The sequence below is a fragment of the Mugil cephalus genome, chromosome 20 (genome assembly GCF_022458985.1).
Source record: "Mugil cephalus isolate CIBA_MC_2020 chromosome 20, CIBA_Mcephalus_1.1, whole genome shotgun sequence".
Lineage (NCBI taxonomy): Eukaryota > Metazoa > Chordata > Actinopteri > Mugiliformes > Mugilidae > Mugil > Mugil cephalus.
The window spans coordinates 14,413,553-14,435,997 of NC_061789.1; the positions used below are offsets into that span (position 1 = coordinate 14,413,553).

Sequence of the window (22,445 nt, forward strand, 5' to 3'; positions counted from 1 at the left end):
AGTGTGTGTCATTTATGGATTTATGGTTAATAATAGTCGGATGCTTTTTCCGCTGTCAGACTGGTTTGTAACCCCTCCACAGAAGGAATGGCATTATTCATGTTGCGGCAGTGGCACCGCTATTAATGTAATGAGTCAGGCTGTTAATGTGATCCAGCCTCAGACACAAGGGGGATCTCTCAACCTGAGCTCTTGCTGCAGACAGGAGACCTCTGTGCCCTACATAACAACGATGGGACGTGTCATCGCTGATTTATTTTGCCCTTGAACCTCCTCCTGATAGGACCTTGTGGGATAGCCTTTAAAAGAAGCACCCAGAGATGAAATGAATGCTCTGTTCCAAACTACTGAAAGACGTGCGCTACAGCTGAAGGCTTTTAGAGAGAGTGCTGTAATCTAAAATGTGCTATTTCTCACACATAGCGCAGCTCGGGGATGGGCTGATCAGATAGGCCGAGATTAATCTGACTTGACCTGTGAGCAGCAGTCACTGCCTTCTGCATTGCCGGGCCATGAGAGGAATTTGCAATGGATTCCCGAAAGATAGAAATCAATTCAAATTCAGCCGAGGCACTTTACCGCGATAAGGTATTGCTACACCTACATGCAGACCCACAAATTTCATAATGAATAGATAAGGATTAATGCAATTTCAAACTGTCACCTCCTGCAGGACGTCATGTCATGAATAGCTTATCATTGTGCCGTGATTTTATTTACCTCCGACGACATAAACAGTTTATTCATGTCCTCTCTGTAAACATGACTCCATGGTAACCCTTAATGGATCCTCAGCCTTATTAACTCAGCACAATTCCTCATGTAATTAATGTCTGCTTACAATGCAGCTAATATCCTCTATGTAACCTGTGAAGACACACAATAATTATGTGACCATTTGAGTGACAGAGTTCAGGGGAGCAAATAGAGTAGGCCTGTGTAGCCTCATCAGGGGGGACAGAGTGTTGGTCCAGGTTAATAGGCATCCTCCAGGGAAGGATTAGCTGGAGTTAAAAGAAAAAAAAGAAAAAAGAAAAGAACAAAAAAGTAAGGCGGGAGACATTTGAATTCAGTGCAATAATGTTAAATACTACAAAAAAAAAATGTTATAATCTCATCGTGACGGGCCATTTACAAGTTCTTGGTCCAAGGCTTTATGAAGTTCCCAATGCAGGCATTAAGTGAGAGAACACTTTATTTGAGCTGGACACTCTGTAGTAGCATCCAGGAATAGACAGCCATCTGTTTCTTGCTTTCGCACCAGCCAAACGCTGCGCTACAAAACATTCTCAAGTCTCGATTGAGGACGAAAGGAGGAGGACAGAACCGGAGCTGAAGACGTGAGACCAAAGTCCAACCGGGTGTTTGAATTCTGAAAGTCAACACAGGCAGGAAAATCTTGGTTTATAAGGGGAATGCCACTTGTAGTGGAGTGGACCTGTGATCGATTGGGATGTGAAGTGGCTTAGCCGTACCTCTGTGTGTCAATAGCTTCACCCTCTCCCTCAACCTTGTGATAAAACAGAGGCTCATGGTCCTACAGCTCCGTCTGCGTACACCTGTTCTTTCACGTGTGATTACATTTTCATTTTAATTTTGCTCATTTGGCAGCTGATTCTTCAAGATCATGTATCAAAACTTTTCCTTCAGCAAAATCAAACCAGGACACGAGACTTAGAGGAGTTAAACACCGCAACACATTAAAATGCGCTCCACAGCGGCATGGATTGAGACAAGGATTTAATTGGCTTCATATCAGGGTTAGATAGCCCCATTGTTGACATTTGATTAGAAAAAAACCTAAAAGAACAAGGTGACTTGATATTGTGGTGATAAGCAAAAATCCCAACTCGATCACATCAATACGTTGCTCTGGTTGCACGTAGGTGTCTCACCTTGTAACCAATGACAGTGGCCGCAGTGGCTCGCTGGCAGATAGACATCGGAGGTTTTCTGCCGCGCGTGCTTTGTCATACATTTATTGCTGTGTGTGCAGTGTCTGTTTTCCTTACAATCGTTCCAGTTGGTCTTCACATGCTGTTTGACTTAGAGGTCAAGCCGCGCAAAGGCATAAATTTCTCTTGCGTCGATGTTGGCTAATTCACACCATGTCACACGGCAGCTCTTCAAAATAAAGGTCATCCCTGAGCAACGCTTTATGGCTTTATATCTGTTTTACAGGCACCTGTGCACATTAACAGAATCTGAATCACCTTTTCATTTTCATAGAGGAATTTGTTTCCGTGGGAAGCACACCACATGCTCCAAGGGCACAGCATGAATGAGGGTGATATTTTCAACTGAAACAATAGTCTCTAAATAGAATGCCTAGATTACTAAAATTATTACTAGGAAGGGACGTGTTATATGTTTACCCGTTTTATTCACTGTGTCATCAGATTGAAAGGAAGATGTCCATTGAGCTGGGTTAAGACTCAGTTTCATTACCATTTAGACATTTACAAGCAAATTCCATAGAAAACACGCAAATTACTTGTATTTAACAACCTGTTCAATATCCATGTAAACACTGGATCGAATAATTCGCCTCTCATTGGAATAAATCCATACTTTTTGTGCATGTTTGCCCCACATGGGTTAAACTTCAGGTGATGTGACGAGTTCACAGGAGGGACAGAAACGAGGAAGAAGCAAAACAACCCGTTGTTCAAACAAGCTGAACAAAGCCTGAATCTGTGTTGACGGCAACCTTGAAAATCTGGATCCAGCTTGGCCGTTCTATTTAGCGAATTCATACTTTCAATAAAGATGAGAGAAGAATAACTACTTCTTCTTTTTCTTCCTCTTCTGTTATATTTGCAGCAGAGTTGACCCTTCGCATTTTGCAATAAAGTTCTGTTGTGACTGATGTTTTGGGGCAATGATGTAAACACAGACGTATTATCGGCTGTTATTTTGTCTATGACGGCTGTTAATATTTTAATAACATTCTTTTATACAATAATAGGAGCTTATTCCTAGAAAGAACATTAACCCGTAACTCTACGCAACGCTAATGTGCAGCGCCTAGATCCAGCTTTTAATGTGAGAGTTTAATGTTTTAATTCCCAGAGCTCTTCATTTATGTTTGCCATTCGGCCATGTTTTATGTCTCCAGAGCTACTGTACATGTTGATTGCAGGTTGAGCCCTCTGTGCGTGCCTGTGTTGACATTATGTCTCTTTGCCTGAGCTTGTTATCTTTGTACCCCACAGTTTGCCTCGCTCATTCCAAAATGCCACTCTGTGTCTTTAGTTGCGAGCATATTAGTCTCCATGGAAACTCATTTTACCAATACTTCATTGGAGCCAAATGACCCTGCGCTAGCTTCTTGCTGCTTTGTGTGGAAGTGTTTTCTTTTGGAGATTAAACGTTCGAAGGCAAATTGAGGTCCTGCTGGTTTTATCGCCGGGATATTGAATAAGCATATGTGGAAAATACCAAAGCATGTAACGGTAAGACATCAGCTGAAAGATTATGATATATTTCTGTGCTTCTTAGGGGTTCAGGGATGAAAACACGTGTAATGCCAGACGTACTGCACCAGTTTTATCAGGTGGACACAGGATGTTGAAGGTGGCAGCAAACATCTTTGACTGCTGTTTGATCCTGTGTGATATTTTCCTCCTTAGCCCATGTTTGACAGCAGAACATTCCTTCAAATTAGTAATTAGGTTTTTTTTTTTTTTTTAATGTTTGACCTCCTGTGTATTTACATGCCTTTTTGTATTAAACAGTATTTGTTTGGTGATTCCCCCTGGAATATTTACTCCCTTTCTCTCTCCAAAATGTCCTCAGATAATTGCTAGAAGGAAGCGCCCAGGAAGGTCAGCCAGGAATCCCGCCGTGGGTGCCAAAGTGAAATCTACAGGACTACAATTACTTGGACAGACTGAGGCGGCAGAGCAAAGTGAATGACAGGTAGGAAATAATTCATATGAATCACCTGCTGTATTATGAATAACCACCTGCTGAGAGGACATAGCACGGTCAGTTATCCTCAGAATTGGTTCTGAATAGCTCTTTTTGTCATTTGTTGGTAATTGCCTTATTCTCTTGATAATATAATGAAATTAACCTCGGAGAACATTTCTTCCTTATGGCATATATGAGACAAGGTTGAAGTTGACATAGCAGCAGTCACAATTATATTTAGATTATTCTACTCTGCTCCTGTTTGACTTCCTCTTTTGATGTCGACACTTTAGAGGAGTTCTTTTCGCTGCCACTCATAATTCATAGTCTTTTTTTTCTTTTTCTTTTTTTTTTTTTTCCTTTTACCAAAACATACAGTGTTGAATTCTACACGAAGGACGTTCTTTAAGAAATTCAGCATCACTCACATCTATTTTCTATTTGGGGTACATCTGACCTTGTAGTGAACAGACATAAAAGGCTGTCAGTCAAACCGTCATGCTGTCTTTGTTTCCTTGTGGTTGTCATTCTCCAGAGGAGTCAAGCAGCCACTGACTTAAATCTAGTGATTCTATGCTCCTGGCAAAATGCTTCTATGTCCTTCTTTTTACCAAACTCAGCAACTGCCTCGGGGTAAGGTGGAAAGAAGGTGAAAAAAAAGTTTGGGAACAGTGTTTGAATGGTTTCAGAATTTAATCAAGGCCAGCAGGCAGGTAAAGCAACTGAACATTCAGAGTTGTTGAAGTCAAACTGTAAATTTAATTCTCCTTTATTGTTTTTAAGAAATCATAGAAAACAGTCATACTGATTCGTCAAAGGAGGTTACAATCTGTGGTTAAAAGCCTCAGACCTTCTTCGATGTTTGCCTAATGTCTGCAGCTCCTTGTAGAAAAGCAACACCATTTTTTATTTTTATCTGGAGCATCAGAAACTAATCTTCCATCTCATTTCATTCTCCCTGAATGAGTTACAGTCATAACTCTTGTTACTGTGCTTGCTGTAGGCTACACCCTGTCTCTGTGGTGGCTTTGCTCTTCAGCTCCGGCAAACAGTCATTGCTGGTTACAGAAATGTTGCCACAGAAAAGTCTACCATAGTCAGTTATAATCACTTGTCAAGTGAACATTGATGATTTCATTATCACGGCACCTGTCAATGGGCTGGATATGTTGGGCAGTGAGTGAACATTATTTCCTGAAAGTTAATGTGTGAGAAGCAGGAACAGTGTGAAAGGGTTTGACTGACTTTGACAAGGGTCATATTGTGATGGCTAGACAACTGGGTCAGAGCATCTCTCAGAACTATTGCTGTTGTGGTCCTGGTCTGCATGGCCAGTGTCTTTCAAAAGTTATCCAAGGAAGAAGAAAACTGTGAACCGGCAGCAGCAGGGGCATAGGAGACCAAGGTTCATCGATGTATTTGGAGAGCTGAGGCTGGCATATATGGTCCGATCCAACGGACAAACTACTGTAGCTCAAATTGCTGGGAAAAACAAAACAAAAAAACAACAGTTTCAGAACACAATACATCGATTTTTATATTGGGCTTGCTGACGCATGTCCATTGCCAAAAGCGCCAACAGTGGTCGTTGGTCCACTGGTCCACTGGTCCACTGGTCCACTGGGCCACTGGCCTGGTCTGGTCTGTCACATTTTCTTTTCATATGGATGACCCAGTACCGTTGCGTGGCTTAACTGGGAAACACATGCAACCAGGATGCAAGGAACACTCCTTTGCTGTTTCCACGGGATTATAGTTGGTCTGTAACAATATTCAGGTTGTCAGTGTCAGTGTGATTAAGTTCAGTGGTTGGTGTTGATCGATATATGTGAATGACCATTAGCCTACCTTGATAAGGTTAGTGCCACAAGACAATGCTTCAATGTAATTCAACAGTAAACTCAATAAATATTTATCTGGGTATGAAGATGCAGAATTTGTATCTACAAATATGTTGTAGTGGAAATGTTCCATATAAACAAGGCATTGTAGCACTGCTGTCACTACGAAAAACAACATTTAATGCACAGACTCACTAGGTCACAAAATAATCAACATAAAGTTCAATGTTTTTGATTTATATACATGTTGGACACAGCTTTAACATGTCTAATATGTGTCATAAAGGATTATGCTGTGTTCATATTTCATGTTAATAATCTATTATGATCCAAACGTCACACAGTAATTGTCACTGCTGACCCGTCCAACTTCAACACAAATAATCCTGCCTCATTCCTGACAAGAATATTGAAAGAAAAATGTTGCATTTGCACTGCATTTGTTGATATTAGATATGAGAAATGGTGACATTGACTCCCATTCTGTGAAAATCCTGCCAGAATCCCTGAAAATGTCAGCTTCTAATTTTAATATGATAAAATACCACTATATACTTTTTATAGCTAAAACCTTACTGATAAGCTCCCAAATCTGACTGTGATACTGTGTGTCGAGACACCTATAACACATGGTGTTAGTTTGTTTTTCACTCATCTCACACACCCGTGTGTGATTCCTCAGATGTCTCTGCATGTTGTTGACCACAGTGTTTATGGGAATTTTAGACGTTTGTCCATCTAAGCACCAGCTGTCCGCCCGACTCAAACCCTCAGCACAACATCAAACATCTGAGTATCTCGCTGCTTGGCTCAGTTTCACATACCCAGATCAAGGGTACCACAATGTTTTCATTCCAGTTGATATGGAAATGTCACATCATTTCAAAGAGAACTTCTGTTTTATTCATGTCTAATGTTCTTTTAGTTTTGACTGCTTAATATAGACCTGGAGGAGCTCTAACCAAGCCGTCAGGAGGCAAAAAAAGTCTCTACTGGAGAAGGTACTGCGCACATGCAATTGTTTTGCAGCAGAAAATGAAAACGCACATAAGTGCGACTACTTCAGCTGGGAACTATTACTTTTTTCTCTACAGAGGCAATTTGCGTGTAAAGTAGATTCTTCTTTCGCTGCTTTGAGCCAAATATTGTTGTTTTTTTGGTACATCGATGCCTTGTGGTTTGAAGAGATGATCAGGTGAGTGGGAAATCGGTCAGAAAAAGTTGCCCACTTTATTTATAAGAGATGAAATCATTTTTATCGTCACTTGCAGAACAAGTTGGATATCTTTTGGCCTCACTCCCTCATTGTGATAAGAGCTGTTCACAATGTTGATAATGGACTTAACAGACCTTGTGAGTGCTCTTTAGAAAATAAAAATATTTCATTTTGTCTCAGGCCCGGAGCCTGAAGCGTATTAAAGTGAAAAGGGTTTGCGTGGTATACTATATTGCTGCAGATTTGAGCTTGTGTGTCCTGAAATGAAATATTTTAATTCTTGTTAAATAGTGCTGATAATCAGCTTCTCTACTTGAGCAAAAGGCTCGAAGATAAGGGGTCAAAGTGTGTAGTTAGATTACTCTGCAGCCTTCTTTATCTATTGATATGGCATCCGTTTGTTGATAAATCGTGTGTTTTAGAAAATATCGCAACATTTAAAACTGCCATTCTCCCCTTGTGCTGTTACTGCTTGCACGATTACTGGAGATTCAAACCATCTTAGTCAATAGATATTAACAAAACAGATGACACAAACCCAGCTAAAAAATTGAAACTCTGGTTATAACCCATCAGAAACTTGGTTGACTTGTGCAAACTGAAACTGATGCATTAACAGCTAGATACTTACCTGTCGTTGAAAGGAGCACTATTTGTCCCTGTCCTCTTTTCCTATGACTGTGATTATCAGTCAAATCCTGCGACATTATTTGCAGCCGTTTAATATTTGGGTCTTAAATCGATACATTTAATAATCTTAACCCTCCATAAGTCCATAGTATAATTGGCCGTTTTTAACTACTGTTGGTTTTACTTTATTAACACATTGGACCTAAAACCACACTAAAACCATAAAATCCAAGTAGGAAAGGGTTAGAACTTTCACTGTGAAAACCACAAACATGTTTAATGAACCATTTTTAGAACTTAGAATGTAAATCTAAAGTGTAAATTTCAAAAGCTTACGTACAAATTTAGCAAACAACAAATGCATTTATAACTATTTCCATTGAAATGAAGGTAATGGATCACGCATTTTTGTACAATCATTTACAAAACTATCAGGTGTAACGATAAGTAATAACATCCCAGATCTCTGGCTCCTCTCTCTTTGGCTGCAGTCGCTCCATACACTGATATTAAGAAAAAGTGTGCTGTAAATAATTTCTAATAAATCTAGTTTTACTTGGCCTATCAACACATTTATTTGAAGTTAGCACTTTCTACAAAAGTTGAAACGGAGATTCACCGACTCAGCGTCTTGCTGCTACGTCGTCTTAAGTTGGTCATGTGATTTGGATGCACCGGCGCGTCCATCGACTCCAGAGGGTTAAACAACAGATGCTTTTGCCAACGTTTAGTCATAGTCATTTCGAAGTCCTGTATATTGAAACAAATTGGAAGAAAAAATGTGATGTTGACAGATATTTATTTCAACTTGCAACTGCAATTTCCCACATGAAGTAAAATGGCTCGGGAGCGCGAGGTGAAGGGAGCATCATATACCAGCAGCAACGTATACCTTCATGACATGATGCCATTCATCTGTACCATAAGTAATATCCTGATAGTTTGGTACACTGAGCAGATTCTATCTCTTGTCTTTAAATGAAAGTGTTCCATGCTGACGTATGCTTTGTTCATATTTGAGCGGCTTGGTTGTGAGTTTACTTTACGATGCAGAATATGCTTATATTAGCTGGGTTTTGGGAGCATTCTTTGGACGATCGATCAAGTTGCTGCGTCTGGAAATATCAGCGGTAATTTTAGTGAATATACACTTAAGCCACATAAGCAGACCAGTAGGAGTATTGTCTTTTTTCAGAATGGGGTCAAAAACTGGAACATTTTCTGTTAGCTACCAAGATTTTTAGTTTTCCAAAAACTCACACTTTATGACCAAGTCGTGTTTAAAACAGCCAGTAGAGATAAATTAGCTGTTTGGCAGCAGGAGTGCTTCTTGATAATGCTCTCTAAAGTAACGATTTAAGACCTCGCATCATTATATTTGACCTCATCTGTGTATTGTCAGCCAGCTACAGCAGCAGGACTGTGCTGCAGCTTCCTCTAATGTCCCACTTGTTGTTTGTGTTAGTAGTATGCCTGGTGCCACGCCCTGTATATCTCCATTCTCAATTATACAAGGCTGAAATGGGGGAAATTAACATAGGGCACATCATAAAAAGCTTAATAATGGAGCTAATACAATTACATTAGAGTGATTAAAAAAGGTTAAATAGGTGATCTATTTCATTGATCTTATATGCATTCGGACTTAATTTAATTTAACACTACTATAATGCTGTAGTGTTAATATGTCCTATTAGTGTTTGGAGCCTGCATGTTTAAGGATTAATTACTGAATAATTGTTCATGCATTTCAACACTTGCAGGCTCTGAAGGGTGATTTATTTTCTTCAGTGGCTGTACAGAGATAGGGCTTAATTACAGTGGATAGCCTTATCTCCCCGCTCTAATCCGCTCTTTGGAGTCTCCCGCGTTCACGCCATCTAGTCGTCGATATCATCAGACTGTTGGCAGAGCCAGACAGAGAAAGTGATCCCCAATTTCTCTGTCACATTAAGGCTTATTCATGAAGTCTCTGCTGTGGACCTGATTTAAGAACTCCAAAGTGGGAGGAAAGAAGAGGCGCTGAGTGCTGGAAACCTTCCCCCCCCGTCTGAGGTCATCACTGGCTGGCACATTACCAACTGCTGTTTTTTGTCAGCTGTACGAACTGAAAAATGTGTGGTCAAACCTGACCAGATAATGGGCTGAGTTTCTTGCCAGGATCAATTTGTTGCGGGTATTCTCTGACTAATGTAGGCAGTTTGACTGTTTACCATCTCACTATAAGAACAGAACGCTATGTCTGTGATTTCCATCATGATGTTGACCAAATACCATTGTTAGCCCCAAGAGCTTTCAGACAAATGACTGTTTTGACTTTTAGTTGATCACTAGTTCCTCTTGATGACTGATCTTTATCATTGAGACTAACAGTTTAATTATCATCCATCGCTTGATGGAACATTTCCAGCGCACTAATAGTTGCATAGATTAAATTCCCTCGGGATGAATGAAAAGTCGGCAGGCTACATTTTGAACTGCCAAAACAGATTGAGAGGAGCTGATGTGATGCTCAAGATAAACCCCTGCAATAAAAAAAGAGATATTTCCGTCATTGAAATTACATAAAAGGCACAAAGTTTTTTTTTTCCTCCTCCATATCCTGCACTGACAGTCTAAGTTTATGTGGAAAATAGTATTCCACTAATAATCAGAATAAAGTTGCCTCATATAACCGCCTCAGTCAGAACAGACTTGCTTAAACTGGGTTTTGTCTGTTATATTTCCAGCAGATGTGTTACTTCACAGTGAACCGAACCAAGTTCTGTAACTGACTGATGTGGCATGTAAACAACTTATCATATTAATTTATATATGCCATAGGGACCTCCGTGGATCAGGCTTGTTTCAGTGTATTCCACAGATACTTGATCAGTTTGTGATCTAGTGAATTTGGAGGCCAGGTCAACACCTTGTGCTGTTTTTCATTTTGTTTGTGAGTTGTTCCTAAACCAGTTTTGTGTATGTCAAGCTGCATCCTGCTGGGGATGGCTGCTGCCATCAACGAGTGTCATTGCTATGTAACATGCTAGGGTAACATCCCCAAGAATGGCAGGTTCACAAGTTTCCCAGTAGAACATTGTATTGTACAAGATGCCCAAGGTTATTCACTCTTGTCCCGTCAGGTTTTAATGTTGGGACTGATCAATGTTGTGTTTGTATGTATGCGTATATACCCTCTAAAACATAACAGATACAGGGAGGGAGACGTGCATGGTGGATAAACTTGATTATAACCGTCGACAGTCTTTCAGTGGTTCATATTTTACTGGAGAGTTGCAGACAGCGCAGGACAAGCTCAGTATGCTGATTTGTCAGGGAGATGACAGGGCAGACTGGATGTTCTCCTGTGCTTTCATTGGCTGAGTGAGTTGATGTTTGTCAGAGTGGCTGGCATTACAGCTTCTGAATAGTTTGGACATCCTGAACATCTGAGCTGCTGCTGCGTTCTTGATTTTCAGTGACCGAAGAGTCAAACGCTCCGACAAATTCACAGCTGAACCATCATTCCAGGTTCGGTGACAGTTCCACATAAAACTGACACAACTTGCGGCACAAAGAGACAAGGTAGCTAACTAATTAGAGCAGAGATCCAACACAAATGTTTAATGAAGAGATGATATATTACCACTGAATCCTGGAATAATAGGACCTCGATGTCATTTGTCTTTTTGTCTTGAGAATAAGACTTTTTTTCCTCTTCCTTGTACTTGGAAAGTATTGACTCGCTTATGGAAGTTTTTAATGTAAGTTTTAATAAGTTTTCTTTTTACTCGCTGTTCTTTGACTGCTTTCATGATGAAATACTCTTCTCCTGGTTTTCATTTGCTATTGGAAAGTTGATCCATTTTAAGGCACATTAAGCTCATTTGCTGCCCAATTTTCTGCCTGCCCTACATTTTCTGAAGATTATTCTCTCATTTAACTACCTGAACTTCGGATTCGATGTTTATAGAGTCATTAAAAAAGCACCATATATATTTGTCACATAACACACCTTTGACACATTTCAGCAATGTTCAGCTGAGTAGAAAGCTCTAAAGCTCAAATTTGGCCATTTATTCAAAAATTAAACTCTGGAAAAAAAGCTGAAAAATCACATTAAATATATATAATTTCTTGACATACATTTCTCAAGGTATATAATGTGACATTTTTTATTTTGATAAATGAGGAAATCATTGTGAATTTCCAATAATGGAATTTATAATCATGTTCATTAATATTGGGCCCACTTTTAAAAAGCTGCTATTCTTCTTTGACTGTGAACATATGAGGTGAATCACATTGCCTGTCTGCAGAAAAGAAGAATCATAGCCTTTCATATCGTAACTTTAATTTATATAAATAAAATATCTACATATCTCTCTACATATAGACAAACAACATTATAATCCAAATTCCGTTATTTTTATCCACAGTGGTGCAAGTTTCCCATAAATTGTCACAAATAATCCTATAAATGTAGTCTCTAAAAATTGCTGCATTAAAAAATGACCCGACCATAAAGGTTGATCAACGATGGGACAGGACACGTTCTGGGTTATTTGACCCCGGATTCTGGGTTTACCCATTTAACCCGTTTAACCCAGAATCCCGGTTTAGATCAAAAAAACATTTCCAAATCAAAACTCACTCACTCTCAAAAACACTCTCTAGACCAGGGGGGTCAAACTCATTTTAGTTAAGGGGCCACATTCAGTCCAGTTCAATCTCAAGGACCAGTAACAGAATTGCATCCTATGATATAAAAATAACAACAACAACTCCAGATTCTTCTTTTGTTTTACTGATTTGCAGGCCTTCTCCTACTTCTGCCTGCTCCATCTTCCTGTCCTCCTCCTTCTCTTCCTTGTTCTTCCCCTCCTCCTGCGCTTTTACACGTCATTGCTTATCCTTGTGGACGCATTTCTAGTGAAATTATATGACAAATGTATTATGATAGCTAGTGCTAGCTAACGTGAACTGTAATGTCACTGCCATTTATGCTACCTTAAAGTTTAAAAGTTAGTATATGATTATGTGCAGTGGAACAATAAAGCAAAATGATGAAGACATCCTGAGCCGCCAAACATTAAATTGTGAAATTCGATGGGTGGTCATTATAGTTAGCTAGAGAACGTTAATTTAGAGAGTAAAACAGTTGCAAACTTAACTTTGTTAATGAATGCCAAGTAATAAAAAACATTAAACCCACCTTTGAATCATGATCATAAGTGGGTTATATGACTTGTATTAAGTTAAAAGCTATTAAAAATGTAAGTAAATATTCAGTTTAACCTACCAGAAATAATATTTGTGTGTGTGATGCTCTTCACTCTCCTTCTGTCACTCAGATCCAGACAAAACCAGATTTCGACAGTTAATGAGCGGGAAAATAAATGAACCAGGAGTTTGGTCAAAATGACCCAACTACGTGTTCAGCTATAAATGAACCCCTTTCAACCCAACGCAAAACCTCAAACAACCCAGAAATACGACCCAGCATGAATAACCCAGCAGATTTTAGAGTGAATACATTTTTAAACTACTCGTACCAACTTTGTATTGCACTTTGTAGCAATATAATACGAAGCATACATTTTATATGCTGCTGTTAACAAACATTTGCACAAAACACAACAGCTCAGCATGATACGTTACTACAATGCCGTCTGAAGTGCGATTACAGCAAAGGTTACCCTGCAGACAGCTGTAATGCACCCTGTAATGTCAACACTGCTAATATTCCAAAAGAAGCAGAAACAGAACAAGAGTCTTTTGAACGGCAAGTTCAGCTTCAATGTCCTGCCTCTTGACAAGAACAAAGTCATCTACAGTTTCTGTTGAGATGTAAACTGAGCAGGGTGCTCTCTGAGAAGCTGAGATGTTGGTAAGAGTCATACAAACTTTAAAAATATCCCCTCAAGGTACTTTTAATACAGATGAAAATAAAAAAGTCATTAGTTTTTGTTAACGCGGAATCACTATTAAATATTTGACTCCATTGACATCCCTAATTATTACCTACTGCTATCTGATGATCCCCAAATCTGAGCTATGACACAGGATCTTTCAGTCTGACTATTATTAACTTATAACTGTGTGACCGTGATGAGATTGGTCTGGTCTTTATAACAGTTTTTCCTGTGCCTCTACGTAACCCTGTTAACCTTGGCTTTGTAAGTCCGTCTAGAAAAACTGATTTGTCGCCAAGAAGGCAAAAATGTGGCTTGGTAAAAGAAGGTCTATCAGCCTTGGTCCAAAATGGTGGTCAGTCTAGTATAAAAGTTCCAGTAGAGCTCCCTGAATTAAACCTGACCTGCGCCCAGTAACATCTGATTGATTCCTAACTAATTGTTAAATGAATAGTTTTGACCAGGGACTTTAATTCAAACTCCCGCTTTCCTTCCCCATGTTATTATATCTCCAGATTTATTACCTTCTTTTAAAATGTGTTTCATCCTCTTGCCTGAAATGCAATCAGTATTCAAAGGAGGTAGCTGATTTCTGCTAACTGAATACCATATGCCAGCACCTGATGTTATAGTGATGGTAATAGCACTGTCAAGTTTGACAATGTGGAGAAAGCAATACCGTCATTCCCCATATTCACTTTTGAAAATCTCATTTTGCTTTCATCTCTTCACTAACACAGAGCTGTCAACATGTAATTCAATGAGTGTCAACCACTGCGCTTGAACATTTTCTTCATCTCCTCTGTTGCCCGCGCCAATCCAGCATGACTTTACTTTTGTTGTGCTTAAATCAAGTTGGCCGCAACTTTGGTTGTGATTGTAGTTAAATATAATACGAGCCATTATCTCGTATTTCTGTCACACACCGTTTTTTTTCCTCACCTTTTTTTTGGGCTAAAGGTCTTGGTTTGTGGGCAGCATTTAATCTGATAATAAGTGATGTGTTGATGTTTGCCGTCGTAGCCTTGTGTGATAACCGCCTTCATTCAAAGTTGTGAATAAAATGGGATGCCTAGATGGAGGAAATTGAATACGGTCAATAACTCGGGCATTGTGTGAACGCTATCTTCTTTTTCCAAAACCAGTCAAAGCCCCAAACTCAAACACCACATAACCCCTTTATAAGATTTCATATGATATACTTTGCCCTCCAGCCTAATACTGGGTGAAAGAGGAAGCAGCCATTACGAGCCAAGGTCCTCATCAAAAACATGATATGAACATGTTTAATATATATTTTGCTTTTTCGTTTTGCTTTGTTAGAATGAAAATGAGCTATGGACACACCAAATTGACACCAAAGAACTACTACCAAAAAAGGAACAAATGCTTTGGCCAAAAAAATTGCACATGAATGCACCATAAAGACTATTGCAGGGCTGACCCATCAGAGAGGGTGTGGACACAAGATGTGCAACCATTGGCTTGGTGTGCCACGACCTGGACTTTGTGTTGCTTTGCAGTTGGGGAAAAAAAAAAGAAACTCCTCCTTGCGAGATATTCTACTATTGATGGTATGTGAACATGCATCTGCATCAACCAACTATAGCTACTTTAACTCAATGAACTTGAGAACTGCAGGTTTCCCATGGGATTTGTTGAAAGCATGCGAACATATAGAATAACAGTCGTGATTTTCTTCAGCATTAATCCATTCAGTTAATAAAATCCTTTTCCAGATGGCCAATTTGGCTCCACGGTCAGAACTCGAGTCACCTCTTTCATCAGTTTCCTTGGAAAATGCCAAATATTTCTTCATCTCCCAGTCTTTCCCAGAGATCCAAAGATTCAAATGGATCATTTACATACAAAAGGATGATCCCTCTTTCCCCACCCTACGAGTGATGGGAAATATCCGGTGTAGTGCCACTTGTGTTGTTGGCTTGTTCCACGATAAGACGTGTGAACAACACTTCAGTTGTTTCCAAGCAGGCCGACACTACAGTCATTTTCATCAGCACTCTTGTTCAGGTAATGTTCCTTCAGGCTCGCTGATTTCAGAGCTTATCTTGTTAAGAGCCCCCCGCTTCGCCACAGATCTGCGCGGCTGTCAGACACCAGGCCCACACGTTTTCAGGACTATTATTGGTGATTGTGGAATGACACTAATTAAAGTCATTGATGTTTAAAATCAAGCGCCACACGTCCCGCTTGTTTTGTCACAAAAGCTCAGATAGCTTCTCAACCTGGCCCCGGTGGTAGTTATCACGTCATTTGTTTTCAAGCCATGTGGAGAAACTAGCATGTGCGTGTGTCACTTCATTAAAAAAAAAAAAGAAGCATATCTCAACATGGGAGAGAGCTCTGCTTGAGGTGTTTACATTTCCATTTTAACAGGAGAATTCATTTGTGTATGGCAGGGTGTAATACTAAAGCTCACTGAGCTCATTTTTATTATAACAGAGCAAAACGAAAAAGCAAAAAGCTGTTTATAAATCACGGCCCTTCCCTCTCAGCTGACTATGGTGACATAACTCACGCTGGGTTCATAATATGAAATGCTACTCCAAGTTAGATTACTTTCCTATTCAGAGTTTGTGAATCAAATTATGCCGAACTTGCTTCAAGGTTTTATGGTGAATTATATTACACGTAGTAGAAAGTTGTTTCTAGTACCTCCTTACTTCCAACTTCATGACTTATGTATGCGTAATTGTATTTTTTGTTGTTTATGTACAGTACACAACTCCATCTAACGTCAACATTGATATTCATACATTTGCGTTGCAGCAAATCTTGTCATTCGAGAAACAACAAAACAATCCACATAGACTGATGAGTGCTGTTAATTAATTTCCAGAATAGATTCTGTCCATCTTCTACCTTAAAAAGCCTTTCTGTCAGGACTACGTTACTCAGATCCTAAGACCCAATCTTCTGTCTTTTTTGAAAATATCCATTGATTGAACATCGGACAAACCAGCGTACTGGAGAAGGGGGTCCATATCTAAACTTGTCAACCTCGCAGATTTAATCAGAAACATATTTTTCCACACCGATTCAGTGGAATTTGAGAGTCTCGCCACAGTGACTGCTGCACCTGGTATTTCTGGTTGGGAAGCTCAAGCAGCGGGAGGACATGGAGTGAGGAGCGCTTACAGCTAATCAAGGGCAGAATGGTCCCAGTAAAGGAGAGTGTATCAATTATTTATCTACTGGCTGATCAAGTCGTCTGTGCCATAAAACTTTGTTTTACTGTTTATTTTCCTGAAGCAATTTTGTGGAGATCACGTCGACCATTTATTTCTAAATGGTTGGAGAATGTTGACGCATGTATGCCATGGAACAGGAATGACTATTTCAGTGAATTTTTTACATCGGAACAAATCATTTCATTTTCCTAACTATATCCTGCATTTGCATCCATCGTGACTCAACTCAGACTTTTTTTTTTGTTGTCGTTGGAATATTTGGGTTTAGCGCATTTCTAGGGGTAAAAAAAACACAGCAACTGACAGGGTTGATGTAAAGCCTTGATAATCTGCTCAGTAGGAAAATATTAGCTCCTAATAACCATGCAAACATTTGATCTGATTGTTTCTCTCTGGTTGGAATGAATCCATCATACAGGGCTGATTCATGTATCGGTCATTCGGGCTAAGGAACAGTTGACAAATTTCAAGGACGGACACAAAACACAGCTAACTAACAGTTGATTAAACAAGTGTTTGAGAGATGAACAGTAAAAACCTTAATATTTTTCTCTTGAATGATGTCAATGTTAAAGGGTTAGAAAGTAAATCTTCTATTATGTTTCTGGTGTTTGTTCGCCAGATCTGACTTTGTCAAAGTTTACAGTATCTTATCATTTTATTCAGAATAAAATCTCTTATCAGAATTACTTTCAGTCAGGTTGAAGAAATATTGTTGTGTAGCAAGAATCTCCTCTTTCTCACCATACACAGGGTGTCTGATTTCCTCCTTTGTATCTTGTTTTCTTCCATTCTCTTGTTTGTTTCCATGACCCGACTTCTTTCTGCCATTAGCACAGGCCTGCTTACTAATAACCAATAATTTATTCTCCTATTGGTGGTCATTTACACAACTTGGCCACATTTTATTGAATATGTGAATCAATACTGTTTTCAATTAGCTGCACAGAATCACACAAATTACCTTTCTGAAATTACTTAAGGGCCCGATTCCACCCAAGGACCATAATTTGAATAACCCTGCCTTAGGGTGTAATGAATTGACAACCTTTGATTTGCAACTTTTGCTTCGGTATCATCAGCTCTCACCTCCCTGTTGTTGAAATGGCTGTTCGGATTCTTGCTGCATGTTCTACCTTTATTTATGACCATAGTTGCATCTGGCCGGCAGCCACAACCCCCCCCCCCCACCCTCCCTGCTTAAGATGCAATGGAGCCTCTATGGGTTAGGAGGGCCAGCTCTATCAATCTGCTCCCTTCCGGCCCCCACGTTCCCCAGTGCGGTTAATCACTGCCACTAATTAGTGCTAATTACTCATCGCTGCCCGGGAGAGCCCCCCTTGCTGGCTCACACCGATCTGAAGGTCCTCTGTGGCACCGTGTTTCTTGGCTTTCCTCAGGTATGGGAGGGGACGCAGGTACGTGGGAGGTGCTGAGGGGACGGACGGGGCCACGGGGAAGCTCTTCTTCTCTCTAATTCAGCTTTTGTTTCCCCCGAATTTTTTTGCTAAATGAAACCCATCCCTGGCGTTTACCCTTCAGTGGCTGCAGGTAGAAGGCTACCTCCCCGAGGGCCCAGCTCTGCTTTAGCTGAGCAGACTGGTTTGCGCTGGTCCGCTTTGGTCTGGTGGCTGGCCTCGTCTCCATGCACAAGCCCGCCAGGCTTAATGAGCCAGCACCTTTTTGCTCCTACTGTCATTAATTGTCTGCGGCCATGACTCCGTGGGTTACATTGCGCTTGGTTCTTTTTTTTCCCCAGTAATTTTGCTTTAATAGATTCAATTTGCTTTCATTTGCTTTGTATTGATTTATTTGTCCTGCTTTGTCTTGTCAACCATAGAAACCAATAATTTCTCGCAAAAGTTTTTGAAGAGAAAACCGAGGAACAAAAAGCTCATTTAATTTGTTAATATTGAGTGAATTATTAAAAAAAAAAAGAAAAGAAAAAATGACAAACGATGTTGATGCGGTGTGGAAGTGAGGCTTGACTAAGGCTGAACTCGTTTGTTGGAGGCGAAGAGAGCACGCAAAGATTTCAGATTAGGTGCAAACAGTGAAGTTTAATAACAGGCTGAAAGGTCCCTAAATGCTATCCTTTAAAAAAAATAAATAAAAACACTTTCCGCCAAATCTAGTAATGGAAGGTGAGTGTGTCATGTCAACCCTAAATAATTATTAGACGACGGCTGATTCGGGGAAATGGGCGAATGGCTATTGTGGAGGAACATTTGAAACAAAGGGGTTGAGGGTGCGTCCAAAATAGATTGCTTTAGCCTCTGTCAGAGGGACACGGAGTGCAGCACCGTGTGTCACCAGGAATCAACGAGAGGGTAAAGCCTTTACCTCTCACCGACCTCCAAATGTGAAGTGTCCAGCTGTAGTAACTGTGACAGATGAACCAGCTGCAGTCATAACACACACACACAAACACGAGCATGCCGAATGTTCTCGATACGAATGTCTCCAAACAAGGAAGAAAAAGACGGGACTGCTGCACGACAGGCAAAGAAAAATATTTTTTATTTTACTCGAGACAGAGCGGTAGATTTTGCAGCCTCGTCTCATATGAGTGTGGGAAATAATCACTAAATTTAATTAAAGTGATTCTTGTCCTTGGACTTGAATTTTCACAGGGCACGACTTTGCATTTCAATTGGCAGTGCCTTTCATTCCTGCGCCACACGTGTGAAGGGTGTATTTTAACCTAACTGAGCAGAGACTGAAAGTGAAAGAAAAGAAGGACTTAAAATTAAAACTGCTTGTGAAGATGAAAACTAGATGTAGTGGATGTCACAAAAAAATGGGGTCTTTGTGTCAACCTACACAAATCAGTTGCTTTAATTTCACGATTCTTAATGAATTCCTGTGAAACTGTCGTATTTTGTAATTTATTTTAAGACAAGAAGACTTTTGAAATCACCAGTTATCATAAGCAGAATTAGAATATGCATTTGAATGACATCCGAGATACTGACTTCTTAATTTAATGTGAATTCAAACCCCCGAATAAAAAGAAATGTCACTCAAAACACAAGGCGCATTGACGGTAGCTGAGTTCGTGTTCACTCAGCAGCTGAACTGAGCTTACCATATGTCCTCTTGTTGAAGTATTTCTTATCTTTGTGTTATTTGCCGTCAAGGCCAAATCTGAGCTATACAGCAAGGTTAGCCTATGAATAGAGAGCGCTGTCTGTTTATGTCTCCGTCCTTACTTTCAGGGTGGAAAGCAGCACTTTTGAAAGAAATCTCAGCCTCAGCCTATCAAAGGAAAGTGTCACAATCAGAAGCGTCTGTTGGCAGCATGGTAAACTTCACACTGTTGCACAGACTGTATACAAACGGCAGGATCATGCTCTCCTTCCACACCCTGATGAATTTTTGCTTTTCTGATGACAGGAAGGTGATGTTAAGCTATGGCTAATAGCTTTCTTCAGATGAGCTCACACGTGTGTTGACAGCAGTGGATGCCGTATAGATAGACGTGTCTGGTTTTATAGTTATTAAAAACGGAGTACCTATTGAAACGTCACTGTTTTGTGAAGCATTTAAAGTAACAGCTTGTGTCGTGTTCTGACATGAATGACATTCACAAAACCTTCCTTTCAAGTTTAGTGAGACATACAGTACCATGGTTTTTATAGCGAAGAGCCTGTGCTCCATATTTCGTATCTTATATAATACAGGAAGTTACATGTAATGCTTGTAACCCTTAAGAATGCCTACTTGTCTCATGGTCAGCCTGAAAGAAGAAAGCCATATATACTGGCAGAGAATTTATCTTTGCAGACAGAGGTGTATGTGATGGAAATAATCATCAAGTCATGATATCCCTATGCATTTTGTAACCAGTTTGACCATGTTAGTATTGAATCATGTAGGCCCAGCCTGTTGCTTTCTGGATTGCCAGGATTGTTAAGAACAATGTCATGGAGTTAAAAAAAAAAAAAGATGAAAGTATGATATATGTATGAGATTACACGGCGTTAAACAACCACAAAATGTGCATCGATAGTACCAGTAGGGCTCTGTGATAAATCAGTCTAATTGATTAATTCCAATTTGTGGTTAAGGATGTTTTCAATTGCAGAGAGAATTAAATGTATTCCCCACAGACACACAACATGGCAGCAAGTGGTTCATTCCCAGGAAAGGCTTGTCAGTAATTTAAAACTGGTTCGGTTTTACAGTGTCAGATCTCTAACAAACCATAGGACGTTTCAAAGTTTGTTTAAAAGCTCTTACAAATAAAGACAGCATCACAACTAATTTATTTCAACTACATTCATCCAACCAAAAGAGAAGAAAGTTGAAGAGCTAGGCCGTACACAAACACCCACTAAAAAGCAGCTTGTCGAATACTTGTATTCTAGAAACTTTCAATTCAAGGTATGTGCTACCGAGCTGCAAATATTTTGGTTTGCCTCAAAAATATAACTCGACACATTAAACCAGGGCCCTGTGGGGAGAAAAAAATAAATAAATAAATCACTTTGTGCCCCACCCCCTCATTGTAAAGGCTGAAGGTTGATCCTTGTACCGTTCGTTCATTTGGATTGCAGTTCGGACTGGAAAATCAATAAAATGACATTTCAAGGCTTTTTTACTGCTGTGAAATTTTTCTAAAATTCTCATTTTCATGTAGAAAATCATGTCAATGAAGGGACCATATCTGGTAACTTGCCCTTATGTGGTAAAACTAAGTCCAAGAAGTATTATGTATAAGAAATACTAGAAAAACACATAGAAGGTGAAAGTCATAAGTATTTTTCATACCATTAAAACTTTTTGAATATAGAATACTTGTAAACATGCACATTATAACAATATTATTTATGCATGTACAAATAGAGACATTAGGCTGCTGCCTGTCGTATTAGATGAAGCAGCTGGATATTAGAAATAGAGTTCGAAGTTTTGTTTGACATTGAAACTCGAATGATGAAATAACAAACTGTTTTTCCATTTTATTGATTTTCTGGTCTGAATTGAAATTCAAATGAATGATTGGTACCGTAACTCTAGCCTGTATCTAGCTAGCTTATTTTACTATGAACATCTGGTTAATTCCTGCAACTCAAACTATAGAGGGCACACACCTTTCTCGCAGAAGAACTGTCTCACTCTTCTCTCTCCTTTCCATCTTTCCTTCTTTAAAAAAAACGATTTTGCTTACTGGGCAGCATTGTGAATGATGCAGCCATAGTAATAATTTATCATGTCTGTGGATCTAGTGACTACAGACTGTGCAACCAATGCTCTGAGGCAGGACCAAACCATTTCATGCTGAATCATGGGGGTGGTTGGTCAATATTATTTACCTTTTGATTAGCGGATATTTAACTTTTCCTGCCAAAAAGATCACTTATTTTACTACTATAATTTATTCTTATATTCCAAAATTATTTTTATTTTGCACCACTGCATTAAACTATTGCTTCTGTCATTCTTACTCCATTCAGTCCGACTCAGCTTGGCAAAATGTTGTTTGTAGCTTCCACCAATTAGTTACCCAATCCTAAGCTTCCCCTAATCGTACAAATGTGTCCAAACTTTAACCGCAATGTTACCACCTCATAAAACTGATTCAGTGTCCAGCAGATTCAGGAGGAACCAAAAAGCTCCAAGGTTCAAAGGGCACTTGTTTAATGAGAGGATTTTTTTTTTTAGTAGCTCCTTCTTTCCAGTACTCGTCGCTTTCTGTTGTAATGTCAGAGATTTGTATAAAAATGGTGAC

The 22,445-nt window shown here is 39.5% G+C and overlaps 1 protein-coding gene across 5 annotated transcripts in view; it reads left to right on the forward strand.

The window, feature by feature from the left end:
* The window catches only part of LOC124997505 (RNA binding protein fox-1 homolog 3-like), a 344,102-nt gene that overhangs the window by 32,266 nt on the left and 289,391 nt on the right, over positions 1-22,445 (forward strand). For all 5 annotated transcript variants that reach the window (XM_047571256.1, XM_047571253.1, XM_047571257.1 and 2 more), the window contains exon 2: positions 3,799-3,921. The gene's annotated coding sequence lies outside the window, so the exon portion shown is untranslated. The remainder of the gene's footprint in view (positions 1-3,798; positions 3,922-22,445) is intronic.